Genomic DNA, 19,719 nt, shown 5'->3' with positions numbered 1-19,719 from the left:
ATACGTTGTTATGGGAACGTGTGCAAAAGGAATTTCGGTTATCAGTGCTCTGGTAGGGTTACAAGAGCATCAGATGCGGCAAAAATTTGTTGTGTTCTCAACTTTCCCTTCGCTTCAAACTCGTATATCTCGCGAAATTATTGACGAATTCGAACAATTCCTTTTGCACTTGAAAGTAGGAACTCGCGCGATTACAACGGTCTTTGTTTTTTCCCCCTAGGCCATTATAGATATTCATTTAGAGCATCAGAAATGCGACAAATTTGTTGCGATAGATGTTGAAAATTTCAAAGTCCCGGCGGCGTATTGCGTCTCGGTGACATCGGTCCGGACCAAAAATCTTCAGCTATCGAGGCGTAAGGCACACCACCGCGTAGCTAGTATCCTACAACACGCTGCTGTGTGCCCAAAGTGTGTGCTCGTCCTGTCCGTTCTCATTTAACATTTTAGTTTAATCTACCCTGTAGAGGCTTGCAGTTGCGTTTTATGGCGGGTCCGTGCTTCGGGTTTGTTAGAGAAATTGTCCACATGGCTACGGCAAGGGTACTCACCGAGGGTCAGTTTATTTGTTCTTCAACTCGAGGCACGGAGCAAGTGATGGCTATTTCCCGTCATAAAACACTGCAAGCACTTGGACAGGGACCCTCTGCACAGTCTGGCACGCGAGGCCCCAGCGCGGCCTTGTTGCGTCATTCGAGATGCTGGAAAATTCCAGCCCAGGCCTGCAGGGGTTTGGACACCCTGTCTACGTCGCGACGCCCCCACCTAAGCTCCATAGCGATGGGCATGTCTTAGATTCGGCGGGACTAGGACCCGCCGTAATTGGTCAGTCATTCGTCGCCACCCACCCTTGATTAAGGGAGTAGGGCGAACCGAGGCGACGTTTGCACTGACCCGAGAAGTTTTAGATCAGTGTACAGGATACTACCAAGACAATACAGCCAAGGGTCTACGGCTAGGCTGTACAGAGTACAGCCAAGAGTATACAGCTAAGAGACCACGGCTAGAGTTTGGCCTGAACGCACGGATTGACGTGTGAAGCTTCCTGCGTTAGTTCCCATAAAGAACTTGCACTCCTCGAGGGAATTACCAGCAATTCCTCGAGCTTCGACGTAATCTTGGACCTTCGAGGAAGTTCGGCAGCCGGCTTGTACATCCAGTGAGGCGCCGTGTGTGAGGACAACGCTCAACACCCCCCTGGACGTGAGAGCAGCAAGCGGCGGAGACCTCGAAGGCGGCATTACAACCTACATTGGTCCAGCCCATCGGACAACGATCAACAACAGTTAGTCCTTCCAACGGGAAGGTGGTCCTTCGAGTAACTTATAGTCGGCACCATCGTGCAAACACACTCAATGCTCGAAAGATCTTCGTGATCTACCACGAGCAGCTACATACCCTATATACAACGTAAGGGAGAGGGTGAAGCTGATCAGCAGGAATTGATAACTTTCTGACACCTCTTGCTGAAAACTCTTCAAGCCAAAAGATCGATAGGCCATGCTTTCGCAGTCTCTATGTGTACTGAACATCGAAATCAAGTCAGCTTTTGCCCTTTTGCTCTACGCGAGGTTTCTGTCCTCGCTGAGCTGACCTTAGGACACCTGCGTTATTCTTTGACAGATGTACCGCCCCAGTTAAACTCCCCGCCTGGCAGTGTCCTCGAATCGGATCGTGCGGGAGTATTGTTGGCGATCGGCCACGAATTCCTCACACCACTCTTACACGCTTGGCTCTAGAACACCGTGACAACCGGGTCGAAGACCTCGGTGCACGCGCTCCGCCCAACCGAGTAAGTAAAGAAACGATGAAAGTAGTGGTATTTTACCGGCGATATTGCCATCTCCCACTTATGCTACACCCATCACGTCTCCTTACAATGCTGGACTAGAGTCAAGCTCAACAGGGTCTTCTTTCCCCGCTAATTTTTCCAAGCCCGGTCCCTTGGTAGTGGTTTCGCTAGAAAATAGATAGGGACATTTTTTTTTTCATTTATTTCTCTTTTATTTGTAGCTTGAGCTTCCACTCATTGCTACCTTGTATCTCTTTTGTTCTTGGGTCTTATTTCTTGTTCTTTGTTTGTTTTTATTTATTGGTCATTTAGCCGTCAGGATTCATCCTGCTGTTTTCGTCCCTGTCACGAGGAGGCAGACCACTGCTACTTTCATCTCAATTTTTCAGGTATTTTGTACATTATATACTTCGTTTATATATTGTATAAATCTCATATAGTTATCTTCCATGTCTATGAGCTTCTCTTCTTTTGTTCTATTTTGGATCAGATGTTCATATCTTATTGCATTGTATGATTCACACTCATACAGTCGAGTGTTTCCAGTATTTCTTTATTACACATTGAACAAAATGGTGTATTTATAGCACCTCTTCGATACAGTGATTCGTTGATTGATCCATATCCTGTTATAATATACGTACAAAATCTTCCAAGTTTGAACCATCTTCGTTCTGCTGTAAAATTAATAATAGTTCGTCCATGTTGTCGATAGATTTTTTCTCACCCTATTTATTGTTCCACATTGTATGACCTGTATGTCAAATGGTAATAGGCCACTTATTATTTGCATGGCATTTGTAGCCATGGTCCTACACGCTCTTGTGAGAGCCAACAACATGCTTTTTTGTGCCGCTGACAAGTGTCTCCTTGCAAAGGAATGTTCAACTTTATCATACCACGTCGAAACACAGTATGTTACTATTGATACTACAACAGCTTTATACATTTGTTGATACTACAACAAGCTATGCATTATGTCTTCAGTCCCCAATGTTCATTTGCAAGTCTTTTTATAGACATTACAAATTTTATTAGCTTATCTCGGATGTATTTTGCATGTATTATAAAATTTAACTTTCCATCTATTATTACGTCTAAGTATCTTATTTGCGTTTTGAATTTGACATTAATATCATTTATTTTTAATATTGTCATCCTCTCTCTACTTAATTTGCCTTTCATTAGTAAGACAACTGTTTTTGGCATAGATACTTTTAGTTTATGGACTCCTCATCAATTGTTTAAAATTTCCAATGCTTTATTTGCTATATTTTCTATGTCCGATCTAGAATTTCCTTTGAATAGGAACACCACCCTTTTTCCATTTGTCGCGCATACTCACTGAATTTTGTTCTTATAATCATTTTTCTTCCAGCAAAGTAATTGTCTATTATAGCGAGTATAGTGCTACTGCATTCAACCTTTATGAGTCTGGCTTTTATTCCGGGCCACCAAAGATTATCAAACGCACCTTCAATATCTATGAATAGCGCAACAATTAGCTTATTATCTGATATTGCAATTCCTCTTCTAAATTGTGTAATAGCATCTTCTGTTGATTTCCCTTTTCTGAAACCAACCTGCTTGTTGCTTTGTAATCCTTTTTCTATATACTTTTCTTGAACTCGTTCAATTATTATACGTTCATAAACTTTACTCATTGTAGGGATAAGAGCAATGGGTCTGTATGAGTTAATCATTTTCCTATTCTTGGTCTTATCTTTCAAAATTATTTTTAAATTAGCACTTTTTCACTTTTGAGGAAAGCATGCAGATCTAAAGCAGTTATTAATCAAATTATATATTATATTTTTATTATTATGCCATAATTTCTTTATTATTTCTGATTTGAAACCATCGATCCCAGGAGCCTTGTTATTTTTCAATTTTGAGAAACGTCATAAAAAATGTTGCCGGAGAATTTCAAGTGATGATAGTGAAAATGAACAGTGCAGCAGTTTTATAAATCAAAAGTACGTGTGGAAAGTTGAAAATCATACTCCTATTATACATGATTTTTCAAGTGGAGGTGGAGCAACCGTAAATACACGAGGTTTGTCGAGAAGGGCGGTTTTTGAATTATTTTTTAACAAGGAATTGTGGCGGCGCTACCCACACTTGCCACCAGAGAGAAACTCACCACCAACCGTTTCCCGCAAGTTCCCGTACCTGCTCCGATCAGTATATATACGATCCCTTACCGATCTCCAAATGTCCCGGCGTATAAGGCAGGACCTGCTAGGATGCCTTACTGACGAGTCTACTAGCAGGCCCGGGATGAAACGCTATCCCCTCTCCCTTCTCCTACATTCGACCATAGAGCCGCCAAAGAGTTAATAACAAAAATAATGACGGAAATAAATAAATACGGCATAAGCGACGCAGAGTTTATACCTCTTGAAGAGGACGAATTAAAAGTATTTGTTGCTTTAAATATTTTAATGAGTCTAGTTTCTAAGCCCACGATTCAAAGCTATTGGACTACTGATAAAAGTATAGAAACTTCGTATTTTAAGAATATTATGAGCCGTAACTGATTTATTTCTACCTCCAAAAATTTACACTTTTCTAGTACAAATACTCCTAATGATCCACTAATAAAAATTCGAGAAGTTACTGAAATAGTAAACATTTCCATTGATGAATCACGGATATCATGTAGAAGTCGTTTGCATTATATACAATTTATTCGAACAAAACGTGCGAGATTTGGTGTTCAAGTTTTATAAACTCTGTGATTCGCAATCGCGATACATACACAATTTTAATATGTATACAGGAAAAGATAAAACTGACTCAGGATCTGCTAGCAGAAATGTTGTACTTTTGGCGGCGGTTAAATTCGAAGATGTTTGAGGAAGTAAGAACGGAAGGTATAAGGAAGTGGGGAGAAGCGTTTCATCCCGGGCCTGCTAGTGGACTCGTCAGTAAGGCATCCTAGCAGGCCCTGCCTTATACGCCGGGACATTGGAAGATCGGTAAGAGGTCGTATATATAGCGATCGGAGCAGGTACGGGAACTTGCGGGAAACGGTTGGTGGTGAGTTTCCCTCTGGCAGCAAGCGTGGGTAGTGCCGCCACATACTAATTTGTTGAAAGAGAGTGAATTATTGCACAAGGGGTATTGCTTATTCATTGATAATTGGTACAGTTCACCAACATTATACCGAGAATTATATAATATGAAAATAAATGTATGTGGAACAACGAGAATAAATAGAAAAGGTATGCCTCCGCAATTAAAATCACACCAATTACAAAAGGGAGAAGCCGTTATATTTTTTACAGAAGAAATAGCGGCGATAAAGTGGAAGGATAAGAAAGATGTCGTTATACTAACTACTATCCACGATTTAGATTTTGCTGAAACAGGGAAACGAAACTGATATACTGGACAAAAGAGTTTAAAACCAACCGCAGTAATTGATTACAATCAATACATGGCTGGAGTTAATGTTGGCGACCAAATGTTAAGCAAATTTCACACTATGCGAAAGTGCAAAAAAGTCTATAAACAAAATATTTTTTTATTTTATTGACATGATGCTGCTTAACAGTTACGGTGGAGAGTAATGCAAGGGCCCAGTCAATAACGTATCAACAACGGAGACCGGGACTCGGGGTTTCAAGAGCGGCGGTAGAACAGCCCCTGGCTCGCTAAAAGTCCAAAAATCGTCCATTACGGTCCAAACATGCTCAAACCGAGCCGGAGCTGGCACCGGCTTCGGCAGTAACGAAACCACTCGATCAGACGCTGCATACTCCCACCAAGAAACATCTACAAACACAGTGGAAAGAGTGCGCAGCAAGTGAAGGCGCCACGGCGAGTAAAAATCGATCGAACACCTGTCACGCTGAAAAACAGCAAACTCGTCGCTGGCAATCGGGAAAGCAACAAATTTATGAAACAAACGAGCAAAAGTTTGGGCTCGGACTCAGGTGAGCTAAGGGTCGATGGTCCCCAGCCCTGGCCGTTTTACTAAGGATATGATGCCCAAGGTCATGTCCAAGTTACGTTGCGTACCTCCGCGCGGTCCCACTGGGGATCCCGTTTCAACGGGTGAGTTAAATCGAACGTAGCGAAGCAGAGGGGCCAACTGCTGAGGTTTGTCTCCCTCGTGTTTGCCGTGCGGGGCGATCCGTGTCATCGGAAAGGCGGATCCTGGGATCTGAAGGGGCCCTGTCCTGCGAAAAAGTGTGTACTCAACACGTATCTTTGGCCACTGCTTCAATTAGACGGGCGGCTAGGCGAGAAAAGCAGCTCTGTGCCTAGTCAATCGGCTTGGAACGAGCATACGCCTCGGCGAGTGGGTTCTATATTGGGCGAGGATGTGGACCTTGGAGTCCGGGGAGACCCGGTCGGCCTTGGAACGCTGACTATATATTGGGTAATATCCTAACCTGGCAGATCCAGGTTCCATTAGAGGGTCCGCGGAGGCTGGGACATGCAGCGGGATGAAGAAGAGAACCACAACATGGAAACTAAAACACAAAAATCGGACCAACCCGTTGCCGTTCTTCAGGTTCTGAAGAGCGAAGCGGAACTAAAGAAGGAGGTCGGTGATACAGGGGATCCCGGCGCATCATCTCCACAATTGAAAAAGAAGGGACCTAGGTAGGAGGAGAAACATCACTCCTCCCCTAGCAAAATTCCACGGGGTAAGGCGAAGCCTACGGTTGAGAAAACCCCCGCACCACTCGCGCCTCAGGAAACAAAAAACGCGGCCGCGCCGCAAAAGAAAGATGGACCGGGTGAAGCCATCCGTAAAAATCCAACAAAGGAGTCACGGGCCGTAAAGCCCAGCGCTCAAGAAAAGTCGGATGCCCACGGGAAAACCCCACCGGCCCCGAATGTGAAGTCTGGGAACTAGATCACGGTCTTCAGAAAGAAGAAGTCGGCCGCAAAGCCATACCAGGCAAACCAGCCTCGGAAAAACGGGGCAAGATACAGACGGAGGCGGTATCTGGGCCCAAAATAAGGCCTCTCGATCTCATTCGAGACGAAGTCTCTACCGTGATCACGGATGTCCGGATCTTCTGCCTTAGACCTGAGTTGAAGGTGACAAAGGAGGTCGGTAACCGGGTCATCGGCCAAACATCTGTGCTCTACGAGCTTGTTCAGGAACTGTTGATACGCAACAGTTTCCTAGAAGGACAGCCCGTCGCGGTGCGTAAGGACTCCAAGGAGTCCCTCAAGGTAGCCGTACAGAGCGTGGCGCAGAGGACGCTGAAGGCGGCTTGCCGCCCAGATGCGAAGTCTGCAGGAAGTCTGTCTCCAGACACGGTGGTGCCACCCCGAAACGCGGTGCACATATTCCCGCTGAAGGGAAAGAAACAGAACAGTGACATCACCAAGCACACTGTTTTGTCGCTTTGTCAAAACTACCAAGGCAAAGATCCGCGTTACAGCGGTCCGACGCATCCACTCAGGTGGCATAGTCGTCGAGACGGAACGCGAAGAAGACCTGAAGGTCTTCACAAAATCGACGGAACTGAAAGGAGTGGGACTTTCAGTTTCCCTACAAACAAAGAGGAAGCATACACTGATAGTGTACGACGTTCCTCGAAAGGTCACCAAAGAAGAGGTTGTATCCAGTATTTGGAAACAAAACCTCACAGAAATGACACATGTGGAAGTGTCATCTGCCTTGAAAGTCCGATTTACAACCGGATCCAAAGCGAATAATACAAAGACGACCAATTGGGTCATTGAGTATAGCACGCAGGTTCGCCTGCGGCTCAAAGAGAGAGGCCAAGTTTACATCGGATGGTCCTCTTGCCGTGTGCAGGACTACATTGCGGTGGCTCGATGCTTTAAGTGTCAGGAGTTTGGTCACATAGTCAAATACTGCAAAATGAAAGAAGTCTGCGGATATTGTATTGGAGGTGGACACACCATTAGCTCCTGTAAGAGCTTGAGAAAGCCCGGTCTGATCAAACTGCAAAGCTAGGGGCAACAGACACGACTGCCAGGCAAAAGAAAAGTCCTGCGCGTCCTCCTGGTCCCACGAAGGGGTTACACCACCTTCGGGTAAGGTCCGGCAACGTAGTCGTACACTTCTTCCTTAGTAGAACGTCGCAACCCGTTGTGTGTCGGTCTACGGCCTGAGCTGCATTGCCTGTCGCGGCGCCTTCGTACGCTCGCGGCAGAGGCTCGATCGCCTGACCGACTGCACGACGATACTCTGACGGTATCGGGCCGCAACCAATCCATTCTTGAATGTGTGTGCGTCGGGCCCGCCACAAGTTCGGACAGTTTACCCGAAGACGACGGATCTGAATGCCGTCCCCGGGCCTGGCCAGCTGTTAGCAGGCGGTGTCCTTGGACTGGCCAAGCTTTGAATTACCGGTTGGCAACGCTACTGCTTTGGGTACTCTCAGGACCCGTCTTGAAACACGGACCAAGGAGTCTAACATGTGCGCGAGTCATTGGGAGAAGTAAACCTAAAAGTCGGCCTTGCGTCGACCAAGGGAGGATGGGCCGCTTACGTATCGGCCTCGCACTCCCGGGACGTCTCGTTCTCATTGCGAGAAGAGGCGCACCCAGAGCGTACACGTTGGGATCCGAAAGATGGTGAACTATGCCTGGTTAGGACGAAGTCAGGGAAAACCCTGGTGGAGGTCCGTAGCGATTCTGACGTGCAAATCGATCGTCGGAACTGGGTATAGGGGCGAAAAACTAATCGAACTCAGAATAGTTGGCACTCGCTCGTTCCTCCGCGAACGCATGCGAGTTTCATCTGGTAAGGCGAATGATTAGAGGCATTGGGGCCGAAACGACCTCAACCTATTCTTGAACTTTAAATGGGTAAGATCTTTGGCTTGCTTGGATCATGAAGCCACGAGATATTTTGAATCAGAGTGCCAAGTGGGCCAATTTTAGTAAGCAGAACTGGCGCTGTGGGATGAACCAAATGCAGAGTTAAGGTGCCTAAGTCGACGCTTATGGGTGGAAAAACGGTGGCTATGGAAGTCGGAATCCGCTAAGGAGTGTGTAACAACTCACCTGCCGAAGCAACTAGCCCTGAAAATGAATGGCGCTGAAGCGTCGCGCCTATACTCCGCCGTCAGCTGAAAGTGAGGAGGGACGTGTCACTTCCGGGTGACCGTCCTCCACAAAACCCTGACGAGTAGGAGGGTCGCGGCGGTGTGTACAGAAGGGTCTGGGCGTAAGCCTGCCTGGAGCCACAGTCGGTGCAGATCTTGGTGGCAGTAGGAAATACTCCAACGAGGCCCTGGAGGACTGACGTGGAGAAGGGTTTCGTGTGAACAGCCATTGCACACGAGTCAGTCGATCCTAAGCCCTAAGAGAAATCCTATGCAGATGAGGTGTCCCAAAATAATGCAGCATCATATAAACAGAAATATATAAAAGAGATACACACCCATTGGGCGAAAGGGAATCCGGTTTCTATTCCAGAACCCGGCAGCGGAACCGCTTACCATTCGGGCCCTCGTAAGAGTGTTCGTCGGGGTAACCCAAAATGACCTGGAGACGCCGTCGGGAGATCCGGGAAGAGGTTTCTTTTCTGTATAAGCGTTCGAGTTCCCTGGAAACCTCTAGCAGGGAGATAGGATTTCGAACGCGAAGAGCACGTGATTTCGATCTCGGTCCCATGCCTTGGTCTCTCACGGATCTTCCTTGCTGCGGAGCTTCCGTGGCGGTTATGTCGTCGCGGTCGTTTCTTCGGCCGTCATTCAACACTTAGCTCAGAACTGGCACGGACTAGGGGAATCCGACTGTCTAATTAAAACAAAGCATTGCGATGGCCCCCAAGAAGGTTGACGCAATGTGATTTCTGCCCAGTGCTCTGAATATCAACGTGAAGAAATTCAAAAAAGTGCGGGTAAACGGCGGGAGTAACTATGACTATCTTAAGCCGTCAGGCCCTGTAGGCGGTCGTTTGAGGTGTCAGGTTGGGCAACCTTCCTAGTATTCGAGATCAGTCATAAGAGTCTTAGTTTAGCAAGCAGTTACCTCTTAGTGGTTCTCGCCATCAGTACCTCCCCCCTCCCCCAGGGGGGACTAAAAACTGCCACTCAACTGTATTAAGGCGGCCCAAATCACAGTAACAAAACCTCGGATGAAAACATTAATACTACTGCTAGCGAGCCCTCAGGTTTGTCCGGCCCGACTTCTAAAACCAGCAAATCTGTATCTGACTCTGCTGAAACCTACCAGTGCAGAATGGAATGCTGCAATCGAACATTTACAACCTCTAGAGGAAGAGGAGTACACGAACAGGAAGCTCATAAGAACTGGCATGATAAGTAGCACGCACAAGCCATCGTCAACAAAAAGGCACCGTGGAGTGCAGAAGAGGCAGCGCTTCTGGCACGTCAGGAAGCGCACCTCTCAATAAATGGCGAAAGATTCTTAAACCAGGCATTAACATCTTATTTTCCTAACCGCACCCTTAAATCAATCAAAGCGCGAAGACGCTACTAGCAGCATAAGGACATGGTGTAGCAATTCATACAAGAATTTCGAAACGACCAAAATAGTGGTACCAATGATCTACCGAACCAACAGGTGGAACCAATCGAACACCTCCTAGACGGGAATGCCCTGGCAGCTGAACTAAGCGACCTGCTCGCCAAAATGGGGGCGAGAACCTCTGAGGGAGGGCGCAGAGTTCCACGTAGACCACCTAGATCGAATATGCAAAAATGTCTTGAGCTGGGACAGAAATAGAATCTCTGGAGAGCTCGAGATCTATCTGCTGAAAGTATTCCCTTTACCACCTAAACGAGGAAAACCAAACCTAGCGGCCAAACCAGATAAAGTCCTAACACGGAGATGCGCAAAACGAAAAGAATATGCGCTAATATAACGGGCATGGAAGAAGAACCCATGCAACTACCTCCGTAAAATCCTAAAGGATAAAACGTCTAAATCAACACCAGCTATAGACGAAATGGTTCCGTTCTGGCATGCGGTCATGACTGGTGGGGCTGACCAGTCGCCAGGTGCAAACACTAAGGCACAAGAAATTAGCGCACTTTGGACACCTATTGAATCACATGAAGTCTATGAAGCCTACCCAGAAATGACTTCCTCTCTAGGTCCAGATGGACTCTCAGCTCGCCAGCTGAAGGCCATGCCTACCCAGATCCTAGCAAGAATATTCAACCTATTCTTGCTATGTGGCAAGCTCCCAAAACACCTGCTGGAATCAAAGACCACCTTGATTCCCAAAAAGGATGGCGCCTCTGAGTCTGGAGATTACAGACCGATTACGGTGTCCTCCGTAATAACAAGGACGTACCACAAATTGCTGGCTAGGCGCCTAATGCGACTTATGAACTTAGATAAAAGATAGAAAGCGTTCGTCCCAATGGACGGATGCTCAGAAAACATATTTGACCTAGATATGGTCCTAAGATACCACCGCCGAAACTTTAAAAGCACCTTCGTAGCCTCTATTGTCATAGCTAAGGCTTTCGATTCCGTGTCACATAACACCATCAAGGACACATTGACCATCAAAGGGGTTCCGACCCCAATGATCGAATATGTGATGGATGTATATGCAAGAAGTATTATAAAACTAGTGTGCGATGGCTGGGAGTCTAGGCCAATACACCCCACATGTGGGGTAAAACAAGGACACCCACTATCACCAATAATTTTTAACCTGGTGATAGACACGCTCTTAAGAGCCATTACACCTGAGGTTGGGGTTAAAGTATGCGGAAACCGCTTCAACGCGTTCGCTTTTGCGGACGACATTGTGTTTATTACATCTACACCTCATGGGCTACAACTAATATCGGACCTGGCTTCCAGCTACCTGGCACGGTGTAAAGATAAAGTCATTCACCGTTGCCATCAAGAACATGCCACATGAAAAGAAAACGGTGGTTGATGGCAGACAAAAGTTCTACTGTGACGGGCAAGCAATGCCATCAATAAAACGAGCTGATGAGTGGAAATTCTCAGGCGTTCCTTTTACACCTGAAGGACGCTCTATAGGCCACGAAGACGACCATCTGAAAACGGCACTGGTCAAACTAACTAAAGCTCCACTAAAACCCCAACAACGATTGTTTGCTCTGACAATAATGGTACAACCGAGTCTGTACCACCTACTAACCCCGGGAAATACCATCCTCAGTAAACTTAAAAAAATTGACACAATGGTGCGGGCAACTGTAAGAAAATGGCTGGGGCTCCCCAAGAATGTACCAAATGCCTATTTTCATGCCAAGGTTAAAGACGGTGGCCTATCCGTACCTTCAATGAGATAGTTGATGCCTCTAAGAAGAAGGGAAAGGCTGCAAAATCTTAATAAAGACCAGAACAACAAGCCAGCCTCATACCTTTCCCAGGAAATCAACAAAGCCAAGCGAAGACTATTAGAAGGACAAGAAGATCTGGACAGTGCCACTAAGTTAGAACGTAGATGGGCTAGAATACTACACTCATCCAATGATGGTAAGGCTCTTAGAGAGTCTAGGAAAGTGCCACAACAGCACCAGTGGATCACAGATGGTAGCCGCTTCCTGAGCGGAAGGGATTTCGTTAACATGACGAAGCTCAGAATAAACGGAATGCCCTGTCGATTAAGAACGACAAGAGGACGAATTACCGATCGAAATTGTCGAGCTGGATGAATAGCCAACCTTCAACACATCAGATGGCATCAGGAAGCCTGACCTGATTGCAAAACTCGGCGAAAGGGCAATTGTAATCGACGCTCAAATCGTTAACGAAAACATCGATCTGTCTGAGGCACATAGAAATAAGATTGAATATTATCGAGGCCTGAATGACGCCATTAAAAACAAATACCGCGTTGACAGCGTGCAGTTCACATCAGTCTCACTCTCATACCGCGGTGTATAGAGTAAGCCCTCTGCCAATGACTTAATTGATATGGCTATAATCAAGAAGAAGGAGCTGAAAATCGTATCAACTCGAGTTCCAGCGGGAGGGCTGAACGCTTTTTGGATGTTCAACCGAGTTACATCAAGCAGTCGGGAAACATTGAGAAAAAACTACAGAACACTGAGAAACAAATATATAGCCTGCATACGGAAAACAAAACTACAAAACTGGAGAAAATTTGTAACTAAGGAGGGAAACGCAGATCCGTGGGGCATCATCTACAAATTGCAAATGAACAAGATACAATCAGAAAAAGCCTGCGAAACAGTGAAGTACCAGAGCGCCCAGTCCTTGTCATAGGAAACGACGACACACGCCCTGCTTCAATTATTAATCCCGGACGACGACCTGACGGCAGAAACACAGTGGCATAGAACAACCAGACACAGAGGACACACCGCCATTTGAAATAACAGAAATTAAGAAAACCCCTGGATTGGACCTTTTAGAGGCAGAAATAGTAAAGAAAGCATGACCCTATATAGGAACAAAAACCACAGCACTCATGAACGAATGTCTAACGCAAGGCGTCTTTCCGCAAAAGTGGAAACAAGGCGTCATTAAAATCTTACTCAAATCAGAGAACAAGGATAAAACGAACCCAAGCTCATACAGACCGATCTGCTTACTGCCAATACTAAATAAAGTTTTAGAAAAATTGATCGCAAACAGACTTACCAACCTACTGGACAATCAGTGAATCTTGATTTGGCTTCAAGAAAGGCAAATCCACAGAAGATGCTTTAGTAACCATGCGCCACGTAGTCAATAGCTCGAACCACAAGCAGGTAGTTGGCCTACTATTTGACATCTCGAGCGCTTTTGACAACGTATGGTGGCAAAACATACTGTCAGATTTAAAACTCCGGAAATGCCCTAGGAATCTATATCTGCTGATAAAAGACTACCTCATGCGAAGAACTGTAAAAATTACAAATAACTACACCTTTGTTGAAAAGAAAGTCACCAAAGGATGCCCTCAGGGCTCCATACTCCGCCCAAACTTCTGGAACCTGATCTTTGACGAGATCATCAGCAACATCAAATGCCTCGGACACGAACCCTTAGCTTACGCCGACGACCTACTTGTTCTGGTATCAGGAAACGCCAGAAAAATAATAGAAGAAAAAGCAAACAATGTCACACAAGCGATCATCCAGTGGTGTAAAAAACACAAACTTCAACTGTCTGGGTCTATACCCAGGGCGTCCAACGAGTGGAGCGGGTCTCGCTCGTTGGGTAACGTTCTGGGAAGAAGGGACGTGCACCCATCCTGGCGTTACGACGTCCAGGCGGGTGGGCTGGCAAGGACCGTTGGGACTCTTTGGGTAATGGAGTCCCAGTGGCGTGAAACCCACGTTGCCAGCCGATCATCCTCGCTGGTCAAGAACGGCCATCAGCCTCTACAGTGACCTGCACCGGTGCACTTCGGCGTACTCCAGGCACTAGCTGTCCCCGCTAGTGAGACGCATCGCTCAGTGCAAAGCCTTTGGCCGAGCACGAGCGGTCGCCTAGGTATTAGGACTGTCTGTTAAGCGATTTGGAGGTGGCCTCCGCCGAAAAAAGGTACCCAGTGCCTATGGAGGAACGAAGCCTCAGAAGGGGTTAATTAAGAAATATCGCGCTCAGCGTGTAAGATATAATAGTGTGTGGACATCCCTTTTGGGATTACAGCTAGTGGCCGCTTTTAGCAGCCATTAGCCATATACAATTAACCCCGACAAAGTAACACGCCGCTGATGATAAGTATCGGCGGGGGTGATCTCCTGGCCACCAACAGACACAAAGTGGCTTGGTTGACGAAATGGCAATGTCTCTGGTATACGATTGATTATGATTCTGGAATTGACGTACCCGGATTAAAATTTCAGTTAAGAAATGTTTAATATGGAAGGAACCTCGGACACGGGGGCCTCCGGCCCTGGGGTCCCCGTGGCGGACTTGTCCGCTGCTGATAGTAGGGCCAATGTTGACGACCCAAGCTATGACCAGGATAATAAACTGATGGTGGTAATGGATCTACCTCTCGATGGGCAGATAAAATGCATGGCGTGTGTCTCTCATAAGAGATGGTTCTTACAGTAGAAAGCCTGGAGCGAACATATGACAAGGCAGCACCCGCAAATAAAAGTGCTTTGGAGGTGTGCACACTGCAATAAATCATTTAAAAAACTACACGGCTGCAGGTGCCACCTTCCAAAATGTGCCGGTCCCAGTCAAGCAGAACGGCTGGGTAGCCACGTTTGCTCCTCCTGTGGGAACTTTTACAGCTCTCAAAGAGGGCTGTAACAGTATGAAAGATACGCGCACCCGATGGTGAGAAACACAAAAAGGGCGCAGGCAGCCAACTCTAGCCGTCCAAGCAATCGAGCCTCGGCTTAGACGAAAGATGAAGTTCAGGAGTTAATTCGACTGGACAGAATCTATCGGAACGATAGATTCCCAAACGTAAAAGTCCACGAACACCTACCGGGTAAAACATTGAGGTAAATAAGCGATAAAAGGAGGCGACTGCCTGTCGAGAGTGTGGATGCGGTTGTCGAGAAGGAGCCCGAGGGAACTGACTCTGACTCCTACGAATCGGCAACCGAAAAAATAGCGCAAGTTGAGGCCCCATTGAGTAGTGGCGAAGATTGCTGGCAAGCTACTCTCAAAGAGCAATCACGGCCGACTCGCTTGACTTGGATCACGAGCTCTTCGAGATGGAGCGAAGCATTATAGAGTTGGCCATGAGGGGTCAAATGAACCCATCAGAAATCGAGAGCATCCTGGACAGGTTGATCGAGAAATTAAAAGACGATACAAGTGTAAGGTCGGAAACCAGGCAAAGAGGACCGTCAAACCAAGACGAACGAAGGGAAAACGATCGCACCTGCCGTAATAAAAATAAATTCTCTCGGTACCAAGAACTCTATAACAAATGTCCAGGCAAGTTGATAGGCATGGCGATCGCAGGAAATGTTGTTGAAGCGAGGGAGCAGGTTGAACTCCCTGATAGAGCAAGCATAAAGCAGCTTTATAAGGACCTGTGAGGGAATGTTGGACCCACTACAGAACTACCAAAGCTCGGAAGGGGCCCAAGCCCACTTCTTCAATGGAAGAAATGTGGAAGCCTGTCACTATCGCTGAAGTGGTGGGTAAAATGGAAAAGATTAAAGCCGAAGCTGCTGCGGGTGTCGACGGCATAAAGAAAAACCACCTCCGCAAGAATGGCACCTTGCATTTGGTTACTAAGCTCTTCAACCTGTTAATGCTGCACGGAACATTTTCAACTCAATGGCGAGCCAATCGGACCACGCTCATTTCCAAGCCAGGGAAGAGCGCGGTCGATATAAAGAACTGGAGGCTGATTACTATTGACTCGATAATAAGCAGAATATAATACTCTGCTATGTTGGACCACAGGTTGAGAGGCAAAGTTCAGAATCACAGAAGACAAAAGGGCTTCACCAAAGAGGATAGGTGCAAGCATAACATAGCTATTCTTAACAAGGCTCTTATGCTTATGAAAGAGAAGCATGGCGGAGTGGTAACAGTCGTCGACATTTCCAAAGCATTCGATACGATTCCCCACGAGGCGATAGGAGACGGGCTTAAGAGGAAGGATGTCCCGACAATCGTCATAAATTATATAAAGAAAATGTACGACGGTTGCCACACGAACATCAGAACAAAGAATCGGGACATTCCAATAAGAATTAAAAGGGGAGTTAAAGAGGGAGACCCCCTGTCCCCTTTGGTCTTCAACACTATGCGCTTCGAGCGCAGGCCTAAACAAGATAGCACGTGCGGACAGACCTGGGTTAGGGTAAACATTTGGTGCCGATCTGTCCGCTAGTTTTTATGTTAGGCCCGAGTATCCCTTTACAAGGGGTCCTGCGCGACGACCGAGCGTAAAAATGCATGGGGATGAAAGAGAATACATGTGGCTCGGAGAAAGTGAGGTGTGTTTGGAAAAGACGAACCATTAGGATAGCCGAACGTGACCGATTGCCTGAAGTGAGAGAGACTGAGGATTGGAATGAAAGAGAATGAATGTGCACGCCTATATAGAGCGCGAGAAGAACGTTAAGGGACACACAGTATGACGCCGAGAATATGTCCGGCGAGTGTGTCGCGGACAGTATGAGTAAAAAGGCAATAAGACGAGACAATTAAAAGACACACTAAGACGAAAGACCGGTATAAGACTTAAGCAACAAAGACGGTAAAGACGCGTGCCGAGGGCATAAAGACGGTTAGCTTAGTTTAATACGCGGTCGATCTACCTTAGTGAAAAGCGAAACTAATCACCAACACTACGTCTAATACTAATATCACTGTAATATATAATATTCTTAAATATACTTCAATATACCGCACGAGTACAACAGTTATTTGGGGGCTCGTACGGGGATCAATAACTCAAGAACTCTTCTCCAGTGATCCGAGGAGAAGAGAAAAAACAACAATTGGGAGGGTTATTTTAAGGTTTGTTTGTGTCCGGCAAATTGATTTAAAGATTATAGTTGCTTATTCATCAGTTGTTCATATAGGGTTATTGATCTCAGGGGTTTGTAGATATTTAAAAACTGGGATAATTGGTGGATATATTGTGATAATTGCGCATGGATTATGTTCATCGGGTATGTTTTATATATTTTTACTTTTACCTTGTATTGCAAATAGATCGGCTCCTATTTCTTTAAATTTAATTGGGGAAGTAATCTTATTAATAAATTTAATTATTTGATAAAAATATTGATAATTTTATTAATAGTTATGTGTTTTTCTAATTTTTTGTATTTAATGTATATATTTATTTATATTTTTCATCGAAAGAGTAATTATCATTATAAATATGAAGAGAAATATTCAATATTTAATTATATAGTGATTTTAATTTATTGAATTCCTTTGAATTTTATATTTTTAAATATAGTATTAGTTTGTAATTAAGTTTAAATAGTTTAATAAAAATATTGATTTGTGGAATCAAAGATATACGGTATTATTTTAAATTATAAATTTTTGTTTGTATGATTTTATTTTGATATTTATAGTTAGCTTGAGTTTAATATTTATAAGATTATATTTTTATATTATAAAAATTGATTTAATTATGGAATGAGTATTAATAAATTTAAATTCAATAAAATTAAATTTTTTAATTTATTTAGATTTTATGAGTTTAATATATTTAAGAGTAGTTTTAATCATTTCTTCAAGAGTTTTAATTTATAGTGTAGGTTATATAAGAGGTGATAAGTATATTAAATCGTTTTAAGTATATGTTATTATTATTTATTATGTCTATATGTGTAATAATTATAAGTCCCAGAGTATTAGGTATTTTAGTTGGGTACGATGGGTTAGGATTAATTTCATTTTGTTTAGTAATTTATTATCAAAATTCAATTTCGCTAAATTCGGGAATGTTAACGGTTTTATGTAATCGAGTAGGTGATGTATGCTTATTAATGTTAATTGTTCTGTATTCAGTTAGAGGTTCTTGGAGTTATATGATGATAAGTAAAATAAGAAAATTAATAATTTGGTATTATTAATTTGTGGAATATCTAAAAGGGCTCAAATACCTTTTTCTTCTTGGTTACCTGCCGCAATGATTGCCCGTACACCTATTTCTTCTTTAGTTTATTCTTCTTTTGGTAACAGCAGAGATTTATTTATTGATTCGATATAATGAGATAATTATATTATATGGGATAAATTTTTATTTAATAATAATTTCTAGGTTAACAATATTAATAGCTGGTTTTATAGCAAATTTTGAATTTGATTTAAAAAAAATTATTGCCTTTTCGACTTTAAGACAGTTAGGTTTTATAATAATAATAATTTTAAGAATAGAATATAAAGAGTTGGATTTTTTTCATTTGATTATTCATGCTTTATTTAAATCTAATATATTTATGTGTGCTGGTGATTTTATTCATAGAATGATGGGAAATCAAGATATTCGAAAATATGGGGGTTTAATTAAAGTAATATTAAATTTAATAGGGTTCCCTTTTACATTTGGGTTTTTTTCGAAGGATATATTTTTAGAGTATTTTTTTAGTGAAAAATATAATTTGTTAATGATATTAATTGTTTATATTTCTACTTCTTTGACTATTTGTTAAAGAGTTCGTTTAATTAATTGAATTTATTTAGAAAGGAATTAAATGTGGGACCTTTTATAAATCTTAGGGAAAATAATTTTATAATAGGGGCTATGCTTATGATATTATTTTTTATGCTTTTTTATGGATGATTGTTTATAAATATTTTTATGAGTAAGTTTGTAGTTATATTAGAATCTTTTGATAAGTATATAGTGTTAAAATTATATTTGATTGGAGGTTTAATAAGAATAATTTTTAATAAGAGGTTTAAAATAAATATTTTAGTGATTAAATTATTAAAGTTTATTATAAGTATATTTTATTTAAATTTTTTATTTAAAAATTCTTATGGATATTTATTTGATTTGATGTATAAATATGAAATGTGTGCTAAAGAGGGGTGATTTGAATTAATTTATGGTTTAAATGTTTATTAATGAATAAAATTAAATGAGTTAATTGATGAAAGCAAAATTAATATTATTAACACGATGGATATGTTTTATTATTAATAAGTTTATTTGTATTAAATATATTTTGTTTAAATAGCTTAAAAAGTATAATATTGAAAATATTAGGATAATACGAGTATGTATTTTTAGACAGGAATAAACTAAAGGAAAAATTTCTAACTCTTTTTAAATGATTAAATTCATTTTATTTCTATAATTTAATAATTAGATATAATTATTAAATTAATTTTTAATAGCAAATTAAATGTTATAGATTAACTAATATCCAAGTTTATATAGTTTATTAAAATATTATATTTTCAGTATAAAGATAAGTAAGTAACTTTATAAATTAAGTTATATATATATATATATATATATATATATATATATATATATATATATATATATATATGTGTTGTATCAAGCTATTAATTCGAAATTAATTATATTATTTATACTATATATATGTATA

At 42.9% G+C, this 19,719-nt stretch overlaps 1 pseudogene; it reads left to right on the top strand.

Moving 5' to 3' along the window:
- The first annotated feature begins 18,287 nt into the window (after positions 1–18,287).
- LOC143149417 (NADH-ubiquinone oxidoreductase chain 5 pseudogene) lies at positions 18,288–18,941 on the top strand (annotated as a pseudogene).
- Positions 18,942–19,719: the final 778 nt, after the last annotated feature.

This window comes from Ptiloglossa arizonensis, chromosome 7, assembly GCF_051014685.1.
Source record: "Ptiloglossa arizonensis isolate GNS036 chromosome 7, iyPtiAriz1_principal, whole genome shotgun sequence".
Taxonomy (NCBI): domain Eukaryota; kingdom Metazoa; phylum Arthropoda; class Insecta; order Hymenoptera; family Colletidae; genus Ptiloglossa; species Ptiloglossa arizonensis.
The sequence above is the reverse complement of the archived record's forward strand: the minus strand, read 5'-3'. Positions and strand labels throughout refer to the sequence as shown.